Genomic DNA, 22,671 nt, shown 5'->3' on the forward strand with positions numbered 1-22,671 from the left:
GTACTCTTAATTCTCATTACCTATTTCACCCATCCCCCTACCTATCTCCCCTCTGCTAACTACCAGTTTGCTCTCTGTGTTTAAGAGTCTTTTCTTTTTTTTAAGATTTTATTTTTGAGAGAGAGCACACAAGAGAGAGCACAAGTCAGGGGAAGTGGCAGAGGGAGAAGCAGACTCCCTGCAGAGAAGAGAGCCCAACTTGGGCCACAAGCCCAGGATCACGACCTGAACTGAAGTCAGATGCTTAACTGACTGAACCACCCAGGTGCCCCCTAAGGTCTTTTTTGGTTTGTATCTTTTTTTCTTTTATTTTCTGTTCATTGTTTAGTTTCTTAAATTCCACATGAGTGAAATTATGTTATTTGTCTTTCTCTGACTAACTCATTTAACTTAGCATTATATCCTCTAGATCTATCCACGTTGTTGCAAATGGCAAGATCTAATTATTTTTCATTACAGAGTGATATTCCACCACCCATACCCACTCCACACATCTTTTTTATCCATTCATCTATAAATAGCATTTGGGGTTGCTTTCATACCTTGGCTATTGTAAATAATGCTACAATAAACATAGAGGTGCATGTATTTTTTTAAATTCATGTTTTTGTTTTCTTTAGGTAAATACCCAGTAGTGGAATTACTGGATATTATGATATTTCTATTTTTAATTTTTGGGGGAACCTTCATACTGTTTTCCATAGTGGCTACAGCAATGTGCATTCCCACCAACAGTGCATGAGTGTTCCTTTTTCCCTGTATCCTTACCAGCACTTATTATTTCTTGTCTTCTTGATTCTAGCCATTCTGATCGGTATAGAGCGAGATCTCATTGTAGTTTTGATTCGTATTTCCCTGATGATGAGTGACGTTGAGAGTCTTTTCATGTGTCTGTTGGCCAGCTATATATCTTTGGAAAAATGTCTACTCAGGTCTTCCTCTACACGTTTTTTGATCAGATGTTTCTTTTTTTTTTTTGGCATTGTATAAATTTTCTTTTTGAGAGAGAGAGAGAGCTCAAGAGCTCATGTGCTGGGGGGAGAGGAACAGAGGGAGAGGGAGTAAGAGAACCTTAAGCAGGCTCCATGCTCAGCATGGAGCTCATCATGGGGCTCGATCTCACAACCCTGAGATCATGACCTGAGCCAAAATTAAGAGTCAGTGGCTTAACTGACTGACCCACCCAGGCACCCCAGAGTTGTATAAATTCTTTCTATATTTTGGATATTATCTTATCAGATATGTCATTTGCAAATATCTTCTCTCATTTAGTAGGTGCCTTTTTATTTTGTTGATGATTTCCTTTGCTCTGAAGGAACTTTTTATTTTGTTGTAGTCCCAATAGTTTATTTTTGCTTTTGTTTTCCTTGCTTCAGGAGACATATCTAGAAAAATGTTTTTATGGATGATGTTGAAGAAATTGCTGCTTATATTTTTTTCTAGGGGTTTAATGGTTTCAGGTCTCACATTTAGGTCTTTAATCCATTTTGAGTTTATTATTATGTATGGTGTAAGAAACTGGTCCAGTTTCATTCTTGTGCATGTAGCTGTACAGTTTCCCGACACCTTTTGTTGAAGAGACTGTATTTTCCCCATCATATATTCTTGACCCCTTTGTCTTAGATTAACTGACTATATAAAACAAAAGCTATAGTTTTAATTTGCTACACTAACAAAGGATTAAGAGAGAAAAAAACACATTATAAACTCAATATATATAGAAAATGTAGGTAATCAAGCATAATGCCCATTCATGATTTTTAAAAAAGCTCTTAGTATACTGCAGATTTTCTTAGCCTAATAAAAGAATGATACCAAAATATTTGATTCAATACTATAATAAAAGGCTCAACCTTTGTGATAAGAGAAGCAAACGTTTTTAAAATATAAGAGAACAGAAAAAAAGAAAATTGTCTTTATTTGCACATGATGGTTATCTACACAGAAACTTCAATGACCCCTACCAACTAATAGAACTAAGAAAGTGACTATGTTTTGGAGTAAACGATTGCTGTGAAGTAATCTATAACCCTTCTGTATAACAAAGTAGCAATAGCCAACTTGAAATTATAATAAACAGAAAGATCTTATCAGCAATAAACTCTAAGCACCTAGAAAAAAAATTTAAAGTTGTAGAAAATTTTGTGGATAAAATGCAAAGATTATTGAAAGTGATGTATTAGGGTTCTCCAGAGAGATAAAAATGATAGTACATATAGAAAGAGATCTAGTATACGCACTTAGCTCACATGATTATGGAGGCTAATTCCTACTATCTGCAGTTTACAAGCTGGATGTCTAGGAAAACTGGTGGTATAGTTCTAGTCCAAAGCTTAGGGCCTGGGAAACAGGGTATGCAATAGTGTAATTCCTTGTATGAGTCCAAAAGCTTGAGAACCAGGAGAAATGATGTCTAAGGGAAGCAGAAGATGGAGGTTCCAGCTCAAGCAGAGAGCAAATTTACCTTTCATTCATCTTTTTGTCCTATTCAGGATCTCAAGGTTCCTGTCCATATCAGTGAGGACATTCTTCTTTACTCAGTGTACTAATTCAAATGCTAATCTTTTTCCAGAAACATCTTCACAGACACACTTTGGAATATGTTTTACCAACTATTGGGGCATCGCTTAGCCCAGTGAAGTTGACAGAAAAATTTATCACAGGCCATAAAGAAGACGTTATTGTATCAGACATTGTGTTCAGGTGCTTATAACAGGAAACACTAAAAGTGGACTAATTAAAACATGTTTTACTTCTCTCATGTAAAATGAACCATGGAGGAGGTTAAAGTTAGTGCAGTGACTATATAATGCTCTCAGGGACCTAGGTTTTCTTGAACTTTCACTCTACCATCCTTAGCGTGTGACTTTTATCATCTTCATCAAAGGGAGGGCTTGTCCAGCATAGTAGGAAGCATTACAAGCTTGAAGAAGGGGAAGGGTGAAGGGCAAAAAAAGTTGATGCTGGTCGATTCCAACTCTTTGTAAACAGCTGTCCTGGAAGTTCTGCCCAGCAACTTGCACTTATATTTTATTGGCCAGAAATATGTCACATGGTCTCTCTACCTGTAAGGAGGCTGTGAAATGTACCTTTCCTCATGAGGATATTGCTACTCTGAAGAAAATTGGAGTTTTGTTACTTAGAAGAAGGCAGTTCGGTTATTATACAGGGAACCAGCAGTCTATTGCCATGCTCAGTAATTGGCAAGCTATTCCTAGTTTATACATGTGAAGATTCACTATCAAAATGATATTGATTCTACCCTAATTAGTATATGGATTCAGTGCAATATCACTTTCATGGATATTGAAAAATTCACATGAGAAGGAACACAGCATAGTGATTAGGATTACAAACTCTGGAGCCAGACTGATTGACTTCAGATCCAGGCTCTGACACTTACAAGCTGTGTGACCTTGGGAAATTAATTAACCACTCTGTACTTTAGTCTCTTCATCCGTAAATTGCAGATGATAATAGTAGTACCTATTGTAGTACCTCATTGTGTTTATTGTAAAGAATAAATGAGTTGTTGTTTTTAAAGGACATTGAATAGAACCTATCATATATTAAGTTCATTGTGTTTGTTAAAGATATATTAACATATTAACAGGAACCAATAAGATCCAAGATAATTTTTAAGATGAATATATGGAGTCTTACTACATACCACAGATTATTACAGAATGGTAGTAAGACCATGTATTATTGATGCAGGAATAGACAGACCAGTGCGATAGAAATAACCCAGCACCTGATGGAAACCCACCAGAGAACTAGGCATATGACAGAGGTTGCAGTAAAGCTCAGAGGGGAAAAATCAAGATTGTCAGGAAATGATGCTGGGACAATTGGTTTCCCATTTGGAAAAAAAATCCTATCTGCTTCACAGTATATTCAAAGATAAATCACAACACGCTCAAAGATAAATTTCAGATGTATTAAAGATAGAAAAAAATTTTTAAAGAAGTGAACTTTAAAGTCAATACATAAAAATCTAAGAGAATATCTGTTACCTCCAGGTATGAAAGAATTTCTTAAGCAGAATAAACACAGACTGCCAAGGAAAAGATGGTAATTTGACCACATAAAATTTGAAACCTTCTACCAATTAAATAAAAACACTGTGAGAAAATAAAAAGTTAAACCACAAACTTGAAAAAGAAATGTGCAAAGCACAGTACCAATAAAAATTAGTAACCACAATTCATAAAGAACTCCTACAAATAAATAAGAAAAAGTCAACTCAAAATAAGATGGGAGAAGAAAAGATAGAACTAGGTACTAGAAAAAAAAAGTATTTGTCAGTATTTTTTATTTTATTCATTTTTATTGGAGTTCAATTTGCCAACATATAGCATATCACCCAGTGCTCATCTTGTCAAGTGTCCCCTCAGTGCCCATCACCCAGTCACCCCACCACCCCACCTACCTCCCCTTCCACTACCTCTTGTTCATTTTCCAGAGTTAGAAGTCTCTCATGTTCTGTCACCCTCACTGATATTTCCCATTCATTTTCTCTCCTTTCCCCTTTATTCCCTTTAACTATTTTTATATTCCCCAAATTAATGAGACCATATAATGTTCGTCCTTCTCCAAGTGACTTACTTCACTCAGCATAATACCCTCCAGTTCCATCCAAGTCGAAGCAAATGGTGGGTATTTGTTGTTTCTAACGGCTGAGGAATATTCCATTGTATACATAGACCACAGCTTCTTTATCCATTCATCTTTCGATGGACACCAAGGCTCCTTCCACAGTTTGGCTATTGTGGACATTGCTGCTAGAAACATCGGGGTGCAGGTGCGCCGGCATTTCATTGCATCTGTATCTTTGGGGTAAATCCCCAGCAGTGCAATTGCTGGGTCGTAGGGCAGGTCTATTTGTAACTCTTTGAGGAACCTCCACACAGTTTTCCAGAGTGGCTGCACCAGTTCACATTCCCACCAAGAGTGCAAGAGGGTTCCCCTTTCTCCACATCCTCTCCAACATTTGCTGTTTCCTATCTTGTTAATTTTCCCCATTCTTACTAGTATGAGGTGGTATCTCATTGTGGTTTTGATTTATATTTCCCTGATGGCCAGTGATGTGGAGCATTTTCTCATGTGCTTGTTGGCCATGTCTGTGTCTTCCTCTGTGAGATTTCTGTTCATGTCTTTTGCCCATTTCATGATTGGATTGTTTCTTTGCTGTTGAGTTTAATAAGTTCTTTATAGATCTTGGATTACTAGCCCTTTATCTGATACATCATTTGCAAATATCTTCTCTCATTCTGTAGGTTGTCTTTTAGTTGTGTTGACTGTTTCTTTTGCTGTGCAGAAGCTTCTTATCTTGATGAAGTCCCAATAGTTCCTTTTTGCTTTTGTTTCCCTTGCCTTCATAGGTGTATCTTGCAAGAAGTTGCTGTGGCCCAGGTCAAAAAGGGTGTTGCCTGTGTTCTCCTCTAGGATTTTGATGGACTCTTGTCTCACATTTAGATCTTTTATCCATTTTGAGTTTCTCTTTGTGTATAGTGTAAGAGAATGGTCTAGTTTCATTCTTCTGCACATGGGTGTCCAATTTTCCCAGCACCATTTATTGAAGAGACTGTCCTTTTACCAATGGATAGTCTGTCCTGCTTTGTTGAATATTAGTTGACCATAGAGTTAAGGGCCAATTTCTGGATTCTCTTTTCTGTTCCATTGATCTATGTGTCTGTTTTGTGCCAGTACCACACTGTCTTGATGACCACAGCTTTGTAGTACAACCTGAAATCTGGCATTGTGATGCCCCCAGCTATGGTTTTCTTTTTTAATATTCCCCTGGCTATTTGGGGTCTTTTCTGATTCCACACAAATCTTAAGATGATTTGTTCCAACTCTGAAGAAAGTAAAGTCCATGGTATTTTGATAGGGATTGCATTAAATGTGTAAATTGCCCTGGGTAGCATTGACATTCTCACAATATTCTTCCAATCCATGAGCATGGAATATTTTTCCATCTCTTTGTGTCTTCCTCAATTTCTTTTTTTTTTTTTAGATCTTATTTATTTATTCATGAGAGACACACGGAGAGAAAGAGAGAGGCAGAGACACAGGCAGAGGAAGAAGCAGACCCCATGCAGGGAGCCTGACATGGGACTCGATCCCGGGTCTCAGGAGCAGGCCCCGGGCCGAAGGTGGCACTAAACAGCTGAGCCACCCGAGCTGCCCATTTTCCTCGATTTCTATTTGTCAGTATTTATGAGCAATGCTAAGCAAATTAAATCAATGCAGTACCACTTCATATTCATTAGATTGGTAAAATTAGAAGATCTGATACTTCCAGCAGTTTGAGAAATTGTGTAGAAGTGAGCCATCTCATTCACTCCTGGTAGGAAGATAAATTGGTTTGTAACTACTTTGAAGGGCAACATGCCAGTTTCATGTAAAGATGAAGATGTGCATATCATATGCCTCAGCAATTCTACTTCTAGGTATAGAGAATATCTCCTACATGTAAAAATTTATTGAGGAATGATTATGTGTCAAGTGCTTAATGAATTGTCTTACTGAACCTTCAGTGCTAGTGTATGAGATAGACACTGTTATTGTTCTCATTTTATAGACAATGAACCAGGGCAGAAAGAGATTTAATAACTTACCTGGGTATATGTAGGTAATAAGCAAAAGACTTGAGATTGAAACACAGTCCGGCTCCAGAGACTGCTTTCTTAGCTAGCACCATATATCATTCATATATAAAAGTTTGATTCAATTTTGTTGGTAATAACAAAATAATAATTATTATTCATAAAATTACCTAAGAGTTCTTTATTGTAAAATGGCTGAAGAAGTTGTTACTCTTCATATGATAGAATTCCACATGCCAGTTAAAATAAATGATTAAGTGGATCTATATGTATTACAGGTCTTAAAACATAAAATTGTGTGATAAAAAATGCAGAAGGACTCATACATTCTTTGTGTAATTTCCAAAACAATACTTGTAGATATGAACATAAGCATATTTAATAAAATATGAATTTATGGACGGAAGTGGTATATACTCACTCTGAAATAGTGGTCACTTCGGGATGAGTTTAGGAAGTGAAATTATAGGATTAGGGAGGAATATAAAGGGGACTTCCACTAAATTTGTAACATTTTATTTCTGTAAAAATTAAAGGCAAATTCTTAAAAGCCAACAACAAAAAATAACCCTAATTTTAAAAAGGGACAAAGGACTTGAATAGACATTTCTCCATAGAAGATCTATACGTAGACAACAAGCACATGAAAAGATGTTCAACATCATGGGTCATTAGGGAAATGCAAATCAAAGCCACGTTCAAATCAATTCCTCTTTTTACCAACTAGAATGACTATCCTAGGATGTTGGTAAGGATGTAGGGAAATAAGAACCTTTGTACATTGCTGATGAGAAGGTAAATAGTGTGACCACTGTGAAAAACAGTTTGGTGGTTCCTCAAAAACTGAACATATAATTATATGAAGGAAGGAAGTCCACTTCTAATGGAAAACAGAGACTCAAACAGATACTTGTAGGACAATATTTTTTTTTTACTTGTAGGACAATATTTATCGCTACATTACAACAGCCAAAAAGTGGAAATAACACAAATGTCCATCAACAAATGAATGGGTGATGGGCATTAAGAAGGGCATGTGATGTGATGAGTCCTAGGTGTTATACACTACTGATGAATTATTGAACTCTACATTGAAAACTAATGATGCACTATATGTTGGCTAACTGAATTTAAATTAAAAAATGAGTGGATAAATGAAATGTGGTATATACATACAGTGGAATATTAAGTCATAAAAAATAAATTCTGATGCATGCAAAAACCGGGATGAACCTTGAATACATTATGCTAATGAAAGAAGCCAGAACAAAAGATCAAATATTGTATGACTTCCCTTACGTGAGGTACCTAGACTAGGTCATAGGGACAGTAAGTAGATAAGATGATACCAAAGGGCAGGGGAATGGGAAGTTATTACTTAGTGGGTACAGAGTTTCTGTTTGGGATAAAAAACATTTTAGAAATAGAGGGTAATAATGGTTGCACAACAATGTAATTAATGCCACTGAACTGTACACTTAAAATAGGTTTAAATTGCATATTTTATGTTATATATATTTTACCACAGTATTTTAAATTCTGAGACAACTATGGCTAAATATTAATATTTTAATATTTAAATGATAGACACATGGTTCTGTATTATTTGTATTTTTTTAATTCTTGAAATAATTCCATGGTGGATTTATTCAGAAGAAAAGCGTATACTATTAAAGAAAGAGAAAAATATCTTGGGAGGGTTTAAGATTTCTGGATATAGGAAGTTCATTAATTCACTTGCCAATGATATCACAGTGTATTGCATTAAATATTAAAATTAATGAATTAGGGGATCCCTGGGCGGCTCAGCAGTTTGGCGCCTGCCTTTGGCCCAGGGCGCGATCCTGGAGTCCTGGGATCGAGTCCTGCATTGGGCTCCTGGCATGGAGCCTGCTTCTCCCTCTGCCTGTGTCTCTGCCTCTCTCTCTCTGTCTATCATAAATAAATAAATAAATCTTAAAAAAATTAATTAATTAAAGCAACCCAAATCCACTCAAATGATTTGGAAGCTGAAACAATGCATGCTTTTATGTGTGCAAACATTTTAAATTCATTTGAATGTCAAGCAGACAAAGGGTCATACACCTTGACAATCTCAGCAGTTTGGGGAGAAAGCTGCATTTAAATTTTAAAAGGCCAGCAAAACAGATGTACTACATTTGCACTGTTCCCATTAGAATTTCAGGCTACGAATCAGCAGGAAAGAGTGCGATCCAGGCTACTTCCAAGTCTATGTCTAATTGTGTGAAAATTTCTCCTATTTTATGTCCTATCCATATATTATACAGTAAGGAGACCTTTTTTAGACATGAATTTTGTAAGAGGAGCTTAACTAGTCCATTTTCAAGTGTTTGATGTTCTTAAAACAATTAAAGTTTATATTTCTATGGTAAGAAAAGGATGGACTTAACAATAGGTTTTAAATGTGCTATGTTAGTAAGAAATTCAGATCAGGTGATAGAACTGAATTCAGATTGTGTCTCTATCAGTTTTTAACTACCTGTTGTTGAGCTAGTTGCTTAATCTATCCTAGATCTCCATCTAATATAAAAAGGAATGGGTTGACATCAGATCATCTCTGAGGATCAACCATTCTCTACTAACAAGGTCCCTTCATTTTTTATAAAATAAGGTAAAAATGATTCCAGAATCTTGGCATAAAAGCCATTTTAAATCAGTGTTTTTTATGGACAATTGCTGTATGCCAAATATTTTTTTTCATTTTCTTTTGGCTACATTTAGATAGGATGAACACAATTAAGAGGAGGGTCAAACTAACAGCAGGTTCATGATTTTTAAGTATTCTTTATGGTACAAAATATCATGTGCAGGGTTTCAGTTTCCAAAACCACCAGCCTATTTGCTTTCTTGTTCCAAGCTGTTTTGTGTACACTGAGAAAGCTGGGATAAACTTTCGTTTGACTTTGGGGTTTTGTTCTTCTAAAAGGAAGTCTATATTTGCCCTTCAAAAGTAATAAACAAGTAATAAAATTGTCTTCAAAAGAAGCAAGACAATTAAGTACCCATTATTCTAGAGCAACATTGTCCAGTAAAAAGATAATGTGAACTACATATGCAATTTAAAATTTTCTAATAGTCATTAAAATTTAAAAAGACATGAATGAAAGTAATTTTATTTTCTTTAACACAATATATCTAAAACATTACCATTATAACATATAATTAATATTACAAAAAATAGTGAGATAGTTTGCATTCTTTTTTCTTAGTCTTTGAAGTCTGGCATAAATTTTGTTTTAAAGATTTAGTTTATTTGAGAGGTGGAGAGAGAGTACAAGCAGGGTGAGTGGCAGAAGCAGAGAGAGAGGGAGAAGCAGGTTCCCCACCAAGTGGGGAGCCTGATGCCAGGCTTGATTCCAGGACCCTGGGTTCATGTCTAGTGTAAATTTTATACTTGGAGCACATTTTGGTTTGGATTAGCCTCATTTCAATAGTCTGTGGCTATCATATTGGATACTGCAGGCTATAAAAAAAAGGTAGGCTTTAAAAAATTATTTTGTAAAAAGTATTTCCAGCCTTGACATGCAAACAGGTCACTAGTGGAGAAGTGCACTCATTCATATAAATAACCCAGACCAGCTGGTGGAGGAAGATGTTTAGTCCAGTTGCTGCTCTCCAAAATCCAGATGTTAGGGAGATCTCTTAAGGGGGACAACAAGTGGCTAAGTTAGGCCTACTTGCAGGTAATTGCAATGTGGAGTAGTTTTACAAAATTAATTTTTGTCAGAGGTGATTTTATTGCAAACTTCAAGTGAACTCCATTCCAGTGAATTTGATTAGTTATCATTTAAGCACAGTATCACAATATCTGTAAGAGGCTGTTGGCAGAGGATAGAGCATGATTTGTCATTTTCTTCTTATTGCTGAGGTGTCTCCTAGATAAAGGGTGCATGACTGGAATAACTATGTTGTAGGCATACATTGTATATTTGTATGTGGTCTTTCATAAACTGAGGGGTGGCTTTTAGAGCAGTCTAGATTAAAAAAAAAAAGAATCCAAGAAACTCTGACAGATGTCAGTCCTTTTTCTTTTATTACATAGTAGAAGCCCTCAGGCTGTCACTCAAGAACTTTTACTTTTTTAATTTACATACCCACATATAAAAATAATGAGGATGATCTTACCTTCTGCTTCTATCTAATTTTTATTTTCAAAATTCCTTTCACTTGTATTATTTTCATTTCTATCAACTTTCTGCAAGTTAAAGATGGTAATCCATCTTTTCTCCTTTGAGACCTTGGTCACTGTGATTAGTACACATCCCTGTACCTTCCTCTTATCGTGTAATGTGAATGCTACCACTTTTCTCATAGAGTTTTGGGGTCTTAAATTTTTTAAAAGTTTTTTTGTGTTTTTTTAGTTTAAATTCAATTTGCAACATATAGTACATCATTAGTTTCAGATGTGCCACAGAGAGTGCTCAATAATTTATCAGTTGTGTTCAACACCCAGTGCTCACCACATCAGTTTTGGGTTTAAATAAGATAGCATATTTAGAATGTATTGCATACTGTGTGTGATCACTAGATGTTAGTTACCCTCATTAATAGATATTTAAGTGAAGAATTTAGCAAACTATATTGTCAGTTTTAGACATGAGAGTCATAATAGCTAAAGTAAACATTTTGCCATATGAAAACATTGACTCATAAACTAGAGGGATCTGAGATTCAGTTTATTTTTTTAATAATAAATTTATTTTTTATTGGTCTTCAATTTGCCAACATACAGAATAACACCCAGTGCTCATCCCATCAAGTGCCCCCCTTAGTGCCCGTCACCCACTCACCCCCATCCCCCGCCCTCCTCCCCTTCCACCACCCCTAGTTCGTTTCCCAGAGTTAGGAGTCTCTCATGTTCTGTCTCCCTTTCTGATATTTCCTACCCATTCAATTTAATAACATGCTTTGAGGACCTATAACATGACAGGCACTGTGCCAGGCACAGATGATCTACTCTACAAGAGACGGAAGGCAAGGAAGGGAAGTGGTTTGCTTATGGTCATATGGTTAATATATAATGACAGTGACTCAAAGATAAAGGTTTTCTAATAAGTTCAGGCACTTTTCATGACACTACTTCCATCTCTTCTTCCCCGAAACTTAACAATTTGTTATTTAGCTCATGAGTCCACAGAAACAGCATATTGGAGGTACCTGGACAGTACGTGAGTCGGGCGTACTGACAGCAATAGTGACAGTTGACATTCAGGGCTTAAGGGAGGAAGCAGAAACACTACATGATTATAGTTCATGACAGTATCTCATGTTCACAATGATGACCTCCTAAAAATAAAGTAGAACATATTAAAAAAAACCCTCTAAGTCAGAAAGATTTTCATTAAAGTGGTTAAAGTGACATGACAGTGGAAAAGATTATTAGAAAACATGTAGCAAAGTTGTTTTCAACTGCTCTTTTTACAAAAGTGCCTGAGAGGCCACTGACTACAGCTTCAGCTTCCATAAAAAGTTTCTTTTGACAAAAGAGTTCCGTATATGTGTATATAACGTGCAATGTATGTATGCCTATATGTCATATATATTATATATGGTATATATGCTACATATCTATCCACCTGTCTACCTACCTGTCTATCCATCCATCCATCCATCCATCCATCCATCCATCCATCCATCTCAACAGCAATATGATTCAACTACCTTCTGTTTTCCTGTAAGCCTTTCACCCAGCCCCTCTTTCCCTGGGGTTACTAGACAGGATCATTAGACTAGTTCTTAAGATCCCTAGACTAGGTGTATGACTCAAGATGGACCAAGGAGATTCCCCTATCCCAGGAATTTAAATTCTGCACAGAGATAAACAGAAACTGAAAATGTTTGGAAGCAGTACCCTGGAGAGGAAATTCATGAGTTCTTTTTGCACTAATCTCCAGGACTGCTCTGATTCTCATCCTTCCCAAGGTTTGATTAGCTAGCTCTTCCTTTAATTTGGTGAATTATCTCAGTATCTTTTCAATAAATCATCATTGCTTAAGTTAGTCCGACTTGGTTTCTTTTGTTTGCAACAAAACTGCTTAAGTGATAGTCTCAGAAAGTGAAAGTGATTTGCTCAATGTCACACAGTGAATGATAGAAACTTGACAAGGTGACAGTCTCCTAATCACCAATCTGGTCTCTAGCTGGATGCATACTCCATTCCTTGCTCCCAAGGTGGAACTCCCCATTCCATAATGATTCTGAATGAATGAGGCATCACTGTATCAGGCCAACACAAAACCGAGAGTTAAAATGAAGCAAGGACTTACCAGCTCCTGAGCATAGAACATACCAACGTAATGTAAGTATATTCTTTGCATAGTACTTTCTCCTCCAGACTTGCTTGAAGACCAAAATGTCCAGAAAAAGAAAAGATTGCTCTCCTCGTTTTGATGCATTGAACTTGACAGTATCTTTCTACACAAGAAAGTGATTAACCATGCTTCAGCTCTGTAGCATTCAGGATTGTGTGGGCTTTGCTGTGGTAACAAACAAATTTTGGAATCTCAGTGGCTTAATACATAGAAATATTCTCATTTGCACATGAAACAGACCACCACTGCTCTGCTCACTCTGCAGGCTGGTTTCCTTCCAAGGGTGCCTCAGAAAGCCAGGTTGTTTCTTTTTTGTTGTTGTTTTTTTTAAGATTTATTTATTTGTGAGAGAGAGGGAGAGAGAGAGAGAGAGAGAGAGAGAGAAGGAGACAACATGAGCTTGACAGGCAGAAGGAGAAGAGTAGAGGGAGACAGTATCTTAAGCAGACTCCACACAGATCATGGAGCCCAATGCGGGGCTCAGTCTCACGACTCTGAGTTCATGACCTGAGCTGAAACAAAGAGTTGTGCACTCACTTAACCAACTGTGCCACCCAGGTGCCCCAAGCCAGGTTGTTTCCATCTGATGGCTCTGTCATCACAACAGGAAGCCTCTTTGATCACACTGAAGGTTAAAATTCAGCAAGGGCTTTTCACTTCCACAACTCAAAGGAGACAGTGCACTTTACTTGTGCTCAGAGTGGTTTACCCAGTGTATTTGATGCCTGCACTGGATAATTTTGTAATGCACTCCTTCTCTATGTAACAAAATTATTTCAGTAATGATCATGGCATGAAGTGAATAATAAAAATGGCCACGCAAAGTCAGTGAAAATTTTCTTTGTGATTTTCATATCAAGCCAATAAAAGTAAAAAACAAAAAGTAAAATAAATGTTAGTGCAAAAAAGAAAAAAAGTAATGGATTAATACTTCATATTTATATAAAGGTGGTTTTTGAAAAGAGGGAGAAATTACCACATATTACCAACCACATATTGGCATGACCCACTAATAAATAATAACTAAAAAGTAAGATTACATTGCTGACTTTAAGAGTGCTACACATTTGTCAATGATTCATCAAAATCAGTCTCATATTCATGTTCACTTGTCATTGATCAAAGAATACATTTATTAAGTTCAATTTTAGACCTTTTAACAATATGCAATGACAGATTTATACATAATTAGAAAACATATTTTTTAAGATTTTATTTATTTATTCATGAGAGACACAGAAAGAGAGAAGCAGACACAGGCAGAGGGAGAAGCAGGCTCCATGCAGGGAGCCTGATGCCAGACTCGATCCTGGGACTCCAAGATCATGCCCTGGGCTGAAGGCAGGCGCTAAACCGTTGAGCCACCCAGGGATCCCCATAATTAGAAAACATCTTAAACATAAGGAAAAGTTTGGTAGAGACTTAAAGAATCCAGTTTCACAATAAATTCTAGGAATTATAATACTATCCATGTATTTGTCTCTTTGGGATTGATTCCAGTGGCCTTTATGTATTTCTGCAGTCAAAAAACTTTTAAAATCACAAATCAAAATGCTAAATATTGACATAGAACGAGATTGGAGGTAACTTAAATTCTAAGTCTTTGTCTTCATAGTCACTGTGTTGTCATGGTTTATTTTGTATTCACTGTTTAAACACAAGGATATGTAGTGCCACAGGGGCTGGAGACAGGAAGTGTGTTCTAAGGGGCTCAAATAACTCCAGATTCTACTGGGTGACAGCCACTGAGGGGGACACTTGACGGGATAAACACTGGGTGTTATACTATATGTTGGCAAATCGAACTCCGATAAAAAATATACAAAAAAACCCCCAAATGACTCCAGATTCTGACAAACTCTTAAACTTGTATAGCTGAATCTGTGTCAGGGCTGACTGTATACCTACCATTTCTCCAAATTAACTTCTATGTGGAATATAATGTTTCTTAAAGAATAATAACAAAGTGCTGATTTGAGACTAAGATACATGCTATTAAGACACAGTAATCACTGTTCATTTCCAACTTTAAGAATACTGAAATATTTTTTTTCAGAGAGTAATGATGTATTACTGACCTTGTTTAGGATTGCCAGAATGATGTGAAAATAGGTTGGTTTTAAATTCTCTACAGACCATGCATCTTTATTATATGCACCCTGGTAGATTGCTTTCACCTCCATAGTTTTGATGCACCACTGGCTCGCAGTCCATTGACCAGAACATAGTGATTTTCAGTGCTATGTCTGGGTCAACCAGCACTATGACTCAGATGGCGCAGGATCTTTCCAACCAAGGGGTATGTGTGTACTCAGAAACAGCTCAGGCAGCTGTGGTTTAGACTCTTTCAGGTCTGGCAGATGGTGAGGATAGATACATGTACTTTAATGGACAAGTTTTTCAAATAAGACTAGGATTTTTTTCAGAGAGGATTCAGGAAGAACATAACAAAATATAGCTTTGAATCAGAGGGATTAATTTTCTGATTGCTTTCAGGGCCTCTTTCCATTCTCAGAATTCAGTGCTACCTTTTGGGGATTGGTCATCCTCCAGATAAGCTGCATCCTGTCATCTAGAACAGATAAAAATGGGAAAATTTGCAGTAATGCAGTGTTTTCAAAATGTTCTTGCTAAGAATCACTTGGGACAACTTGTAACTACATAAATTACCAGACCTTTCCTCCAAGACATTCTACTTGAATAGTTCTGGGTTGGGGCCCAGGACTCTGAATAGGTACACTAGGTGATTCTTATTTTCAGGCAATTTTGGATAAGAGTTTTAAGAGTAGTTATAAGAGAACACTCAATATAGTCTAAGGAACCTGGGTTTGACTTTCTGTTTGATGTTCAAATTTCCCTGAGTTTAGAGAGAGAACAATTTTCAGCTGTCTAGTTCTGACAAGGCAGGCCCAAGACTTTTTTTAAAGGTTTTATTTATTTATTTGAGAGAGAGCTGAAGAGAGAGCATGAGGTAGGGGGAAGAGACAGAGGGAGAAGCAGGCTCACCACTAGCAGGGAGCCCGAGGCGGGGGTCTATCCCAGGACCCTGGGATCGTGACCTAAGCTGAAGGCAGATGCTTAACTGACTGAGCCACCCAGGTGCCCGCCCCCCCCCCCGCCTTTTAAAAGATTTTATTTATTTGAGAGAGCAAGAGAGAGAGCATGAGCAGGGAGGAGAGGGATGTGGCAGGCCCAAAACTCTTTAATCAGAAGTGGACATGGTAGGCAAAGTGTAGTAAGTAACAGAACAAACTTTCTCAGGTTGTTTGTGGGGATAGGAGGATAGAGACTTACAAGGCAATGGTTTTTTTTTTTTTAAAGACTTTTTTTTTTATTTATGATAGTCACACAGAGAGAGAGAGAGAGAGAGGCAGAGACACAGGCAGAGGGAGAAGCAGGCTCCATGCACCGGGAGCCTGATGTGGGATTCGATCCCGGGTTTCCAGGATCGCGCCCTGGGCCAAAGGCAGGCGCCAAACTGCTGTGCCACCCAGGGATCCCACAAGGCAATGGTTTTCAACATGACTGAGAACCAGTTGTATTGTAGTTGAAAGGAATTTCCAGGTGCTTTTAATGTGCATTTTAGTACTTCTAAATCAGTGCTTCTCATTTGTTGGTTGCACATGGAATTATCTGAGTAGTTTATTTTTTTATTCATGAGACAGACACACACACACACACACACACACACACACACACACACACACACACACAGAGGCAGAGACACAGGCAGAGGGAGAAGCAGGCTCCATGCAGGGAGCCTGACGTGGGACTCGATTCTGGGTCTCCAGGATCACGTCCTTGGCTGAGGGTGGCGCTAAACCGCTGAGCCACCCGGGCTGCCCTTATCTGGGTAGTTTAAAAACTGATGCCTGGGTGCATCTGGCAGCTCAGTTGTTGAGCCTCTGCCTTCAGCTCAGGTTGTGATCCCGGGTCCTGGAATGGAGTCCCTCATTGGGCTCCGTGCAGGGAGCCTGCTTCTCCCTCTGCCTATGTCTATGCCTCTCTCTCTGTATGTCACTCATGAATAAATAAAATATTTTTTAAAAAGCAAAAACTGATGCCTGGGTCCCACCCGGAGGGTTTCTAATGTCATTGTTCTTGGGTGTGGCCCAGGCACTGGATAATTTTTAAGTTCCCAGGGTGACCTTAATATTCATCCACAATATAAACCTACTCCCTCAGATTGAAATTCTGTGTTCTACGGTCTACACCTGGCCAGGTCATAATGGGCATTTGTTCTATAAATCGACAGGTATGCCGTTGATAAATTGAAGCAGCAGGAAGTATAATCAGGTTTCACTTGAAACCAGAGTAGACTAGCAGAAAGTTGTGGTGACTTAGGTTTTGCATACAATTTGTCAGTCTTCAAGACTCTGAAAATTCTTGGAGTAAAGGACTTTGAAAAATGCCTGATACATAGAAGACAATCAATGTGAAATAAATGAAAGACAGTAGAATCTGATGCCTGGAGGAACTGAAATACTTGATAGTGAACAGAAGAGGGCGCTCTGACACAAATCATATTGCATCGCGGTCCCAAAGGAGGTATGAGATGGAGGGGAGTTGGCATGAGAACAAGGCAAAAGCCCACGTTGTAAAATTAGATTTTAATACTTAAGATGATTTGGATGCAGGTGATAGAATACCCAACTAAAAGTCGCTTAATAAGAGGATGTTAATCAATTTCATAACGAGAATTTTGGAGTAGGCAGTTTCAGGTTAATCCAGCTGAATGACATCAGGGCTGAAGATTGGCTCTTCTAGTCTGTGATTCTCTTTGCTTTCCCTTCATGCTCCCAAGATGCCTGCCACAGCTCTCAGCATTCTGTCTTCACACAGTTGCATACAAAAGGAGGAAGAAAGGAGAAATTGAATCTGAACTGGTCTATTCTCAGAAAAACTCAGTAAAAAAAATATTTTCTAGAAGCTGCCCCCCTCAGCCCCAGCAGACTTTCCTTATGTTTCACTGGCTGGAACTAAGTTATATGCCAACCTCTGCATTAATCACTGTCAGAGAGGTAGAGGTATGGAGCAACGTTATTGTCTTAGATCATGTTTCATTGCCTGGGACCTGTACATCGCCATTGCATATCTTTGGTAAAGGAAGAGGGGATGAATATCAGAGGGATTTGCCCAACCTGACTAACTTCAGGTTAAGCTTAAAAAGATAAGGATGTAACTATATTTTTGCTGCGTGGGAACAGTTTGGTCTCAGAATTTGGATTACTTTGTCCAAGAGATGACTGAGGTGGCATTGGCAAGGAGCCAAGCCAGTTATTACAGCGTGTCGGGTACTGAGTTTTGTATAAGTTGGCAAAACTGCTAACTAAACGTCACAAGTGCATGTGTATTATGAACAAAGAGTGATAAAAGACATGTCCTCGTATACAGAGAATTCACAGGAAATGGTTCAGCCAGGTGGCAGGTTTATTTTAATGGATACCAGTTAAAGTCTGGTTGGGCGGGAAAGATGCCAAGATGCATTCTCTCTCTCTCTCTCTCTCTCTCTGTCTCTCTCCATCTCTCTCTGTCTCTCTCTCCCTCACACACACACACACACACATAGTTTTGGAGGGGAGTTAGTCTTGTTCTTGTTTGGAGATACTTATTGACGTGTAGGAATATGTTGGGGCCAAATAATTATGTGATCCATTGTTCTTCTCTGTATGAATTTCATATGGCTCTGAGAACCTCATTTGTGTGAGTAGTGTCAAGGGAAGCCTGTGTCCAGTCTGAAGAAACATGGTACCCAGCCTGAAGTGGATTGTTGTATATATTTGAAGAAAGAAATGGAAATCATGCATTGTGGTATTATACTTCTGAGCTTATTCTCCGTAGCAACATTAACACATTGCATATTTCATTATAAGTATCTTCTGGTGAGTTTTTGGGTAAATCTGATAGATGACTACTGTCTGACATTGCTTTTTTGCTGAATTTGTTGAGAGCTATAAAATGGCATCCTCTCAAATGAAATCTGAATTCTGGTGACTTCAAAATCTTAAAGATGGCTGTAGTTTTGTTGAAGCTTATCATTTCACAGAGTAGATTTAAATACATAGGAACTTTGATTCATTTTAGAGAATAAGAAATCACCTTTTCTGTATTTCACCCATGAAACACTAGTTCTACATATTATTTCATTAAAAAAAATGGTTTCATGGTTCCATAGTTTTAATGATTCCATTGTTTATGTAGAAAATTGTGTGTTCAGTACCCTCTTCTTCATATTATCAATATATGTTAAAATCTTTGAAAGGTTTTACAACAGAGAAAGTTGCTTTCTTTATTTCAGTGTTTCCCAAAATATTTAAGAACCGAGTATATTTTTCTTGTCATATACCATGAAACAGGCTTTCTTAGCACATTTTAGAGATGCTACACTCCTTGATGTTTACAAAAATAGGAAAACATATTAAGAAATCATCAATCCAAAAGTCAGTCCTAGAGAGAGGTTAAGGTACCAAAACAAGCAAAGAACCAGAGGCAGGGCACAACCGGAAGTGTTTGAAATGATAGACATTAGTTCAATGAAGGGTTTGACATCTTTGCTATGAAAAGAGAAGTGAGGCAATAAAGGTAAGCAAGGGTCAAGAAGGTCTTATATGTTAGGTTAAAGAGTTTGGATTTCATAATGAAGCATTAGTCGTTGAAGTTTTTGAAACACAAGGATGCTTCTGTATTTCAAGAGGCTAACTCTCATCAGTATGATGTCTGGACTGGTGGAATAAGACCCTTTAAGAACATAATAGCAGTAGACCAGGCAGGTGGGAAGAGGATGGAAGAACAGCAAATGGAATTCTTTTTTTTTTAAAAATATTTTATTTATTTATTCATGAGAGACACAGAGAGAGAGGCAGAGACACAGGCAGAGGGAGAAGCAGGCTTCTCACAGGGATCCCAATGTGGGACTTGATCCTGGAACCCCGAAATCACGCCATGAGCCGAAGGCAGATGCTCAACCACTCTTGAAGGGCATTATAGGGATATGGATCTGCTGTGTCTTGGAATCCATCAAGAACCCTCCCTCCCACATTAAAAGCATAGAATAGTGGTTTCCAGGGACTGAAGGTGTAGGGGAAATGGGGAAAGGTTGGTCAAAGGGTACAAACTTCCATTTACAAGATGAATAAGTTCTGGAGATCTAATGTGCAACATGGTGATTATAGTTAACAATACTGTATTATATATTTGAAAGTTGCTAAGAGAATTTGTGTTTAATGGGTATGGAGACTCAGTTTTATAAAATGAAAAAAGTTTTAGAGATCTGTTGCACAACAATATGAATATACTTAACACCACTGAACTGTACACTTAAAATGTACACTTAATAATAAATACATTTAATATTGTTATATTTTTACCATAATAAACCTGAAAAATTTTCCTAGTGAATTAATTATATTAATAAATTTCAAATATTATATGATCCTTGTTTGCATTTCAGGGATTTAAAAAACATTTTTATTCAAATCAAAACCACAGCGATCAATCACCTCACACCTGTTAGTGTGGTTATTTCTTTTTAAGATTTTGTTTATTTATTTGACAGAGAGAGAGAGAGAAAGCGTGAAAGAGCCCAAGCAGGAGGAGCAGCAGGCAGAGGGAGAAGCAGGCTACCTGCTGAGTAAGGAGCCTGACATGGGGCTTGAAACGAGGAACCTGGGATCATGACCCAAGCCGAAGACGGACACTCAACTGACTGAGCCATTCAGGTGCCCCAGTGTGGTTATTATTTAAAAAAAAAAAGTGTTGGTGAGAAATTGGAACAATTTTATGTTACTAGTGGGAATGTAAAATGGTACAACCACTATGGATAAGAGTATAGACCAGTATAGAAAGTAAACCTATACCTACCATATCATCCAGTAATCTCACTTCTGGGTATGTATCCAAAATAATTGAAATCAGGATTTCAAAGAGCTATCTGTACTCCTATGTTCATTGCAGCATTATTCACAATACCTAAGATATGGAAGCAACTTAAATGTTCATTGATGAATGAATTTGCACACAATGGAATATTATTCAGCATTAAAAAAGGAAATCCTGCCATTTGCAATAATATGGATGAACCTGGAGAACATTTTGTTAAGTGAAATAAGCCAGATACTGAAGGACAAATACTACATGATTCTACTTACATGAGGTGTCTAAAGTTGTCACACTCTTAGAAACTAAAGAGAATGGTGGTTTCCAGGGGCTGGGACGAGGGGGAAATGAAGAGTTGCTGTTCAATAGGCATAAAGTTTCAGTTAGACAAAATGAATAAGTTCTAGAAATCTACTGTAGGACATTTTGCCTGTAGGTAACAATACTGTATTGTGCACTTAAAAATGGAAGAGGTTAGATCTCATATTAAGTGTTCTTACCACAATTAATAAAATTCATTATTGAATATATTATATATACTGCTAGATTTGTTTTGTCATTGTTTTACTTGGTATTTTTGTAGATGGTGCATATATCAGCCTATTGTGTATGATACACACACATATATTATATATATATATGTATCAGTTTATATCTTTGGTATCATCTTTCTCATCTCTGGGTATCAGAGTAATGCTTGCATTAGAAGCTGCTTTGAGGAGCTTTCCTTCGTATGTGTTAGAATGTTTTATGTAGCATGGAATTACATTTTCTTTAAAAGTGGCTTCTCAACTCTGGCACAGTTGACATTTTGGATTGGATACCTCTTTGTTGTGGTGATCTGTCCTGTGTTCTGTAGTATGTTTAGCAGCATCCCTGGTCTCTACACATAAAATATCAGTAGGTCCCCTGCCCCTCAACTGTGACAAGCCACAATGTCTCCAGACCTTGCCAAATGTCCTGGGGGGTGGGTGGCAACTCCTCCACATACACACTCACCAGCTGAGAAACCTTGGTATAAAGGAACTCTACCACTGTTTGCGCCTGGAGCCTTTTTAAGGAGCTTTGAGAGTATTTCTCATCTTTTTCATGATTATTAGTCTTCCAAAGTTTTTTACTTTTTGTGCCAATTCTGATATCTTTGATATTCTCACAAAACCATTTATTTAATGAATATAATCTTTCCTCTTCCCATTTTTTGTTTTTGAATATTTTTTGTTTTACCTTTGCCAGAGGTTTGTCTATATATCATTCTTTTTTAAATAATAAATTTATTTTTTATTGGTGTTCAATTTGCATACAGAATAACACCCAGTGCTCATCCCGTGAAGTGCCCCCCTCAGTGCCCATCACCCATTCACCCCCACCCCCCTGTCCTCCTCCCCTTCTACCATCCCTAGTTCTTTTCCCAGAGTTAGGAGTCTTTATGTTCTGTCTCCCTTTCTGATATTTCCTACCCATTTCTTCTCCCTTCCCTTCTATTCCCTTTCACTATTATTTATATTCCCCAAATGAATGAGAACATAGAATGTTTGTCCTTCTCCGATTGACTCATTTCACTCAGCATAATACCCTCCAGTTCCATCCACGTTGAAGCAAATGGTGGGTATTTGTCATTTCTAATGGATAAAGAAGATGTAGTTCATGTATACAATGGAATATTACTCATTCTTTTTTTTTTAATTTCACAAAGTCACTTCCTGTTTCTTACCAAGTATTAATACTATGCCATGTGGATCAAACAAGTTCCTTACCAAAATGAATCTCTGAGCTAATTGCAGGACACAGATTTGCAAACCTCTAGTTACGGTATGAGAACAGCATAGGTTGGATCCTATGAAAAGACAAGAAGG

The sequence above is a fragment of the Canis lupus genome, chromosome X (genome assembly GCF_048164855.1).
Source record: "Canis lupus baileyi chromosome X, mCanLup2.hap1, whole genome shotgun sequence".
Lineage (NCBI taxonomy): Eukaryota > Metazoa > Chordata > Mammalia > Carnivora > Canidae > Canis > Canis lupus.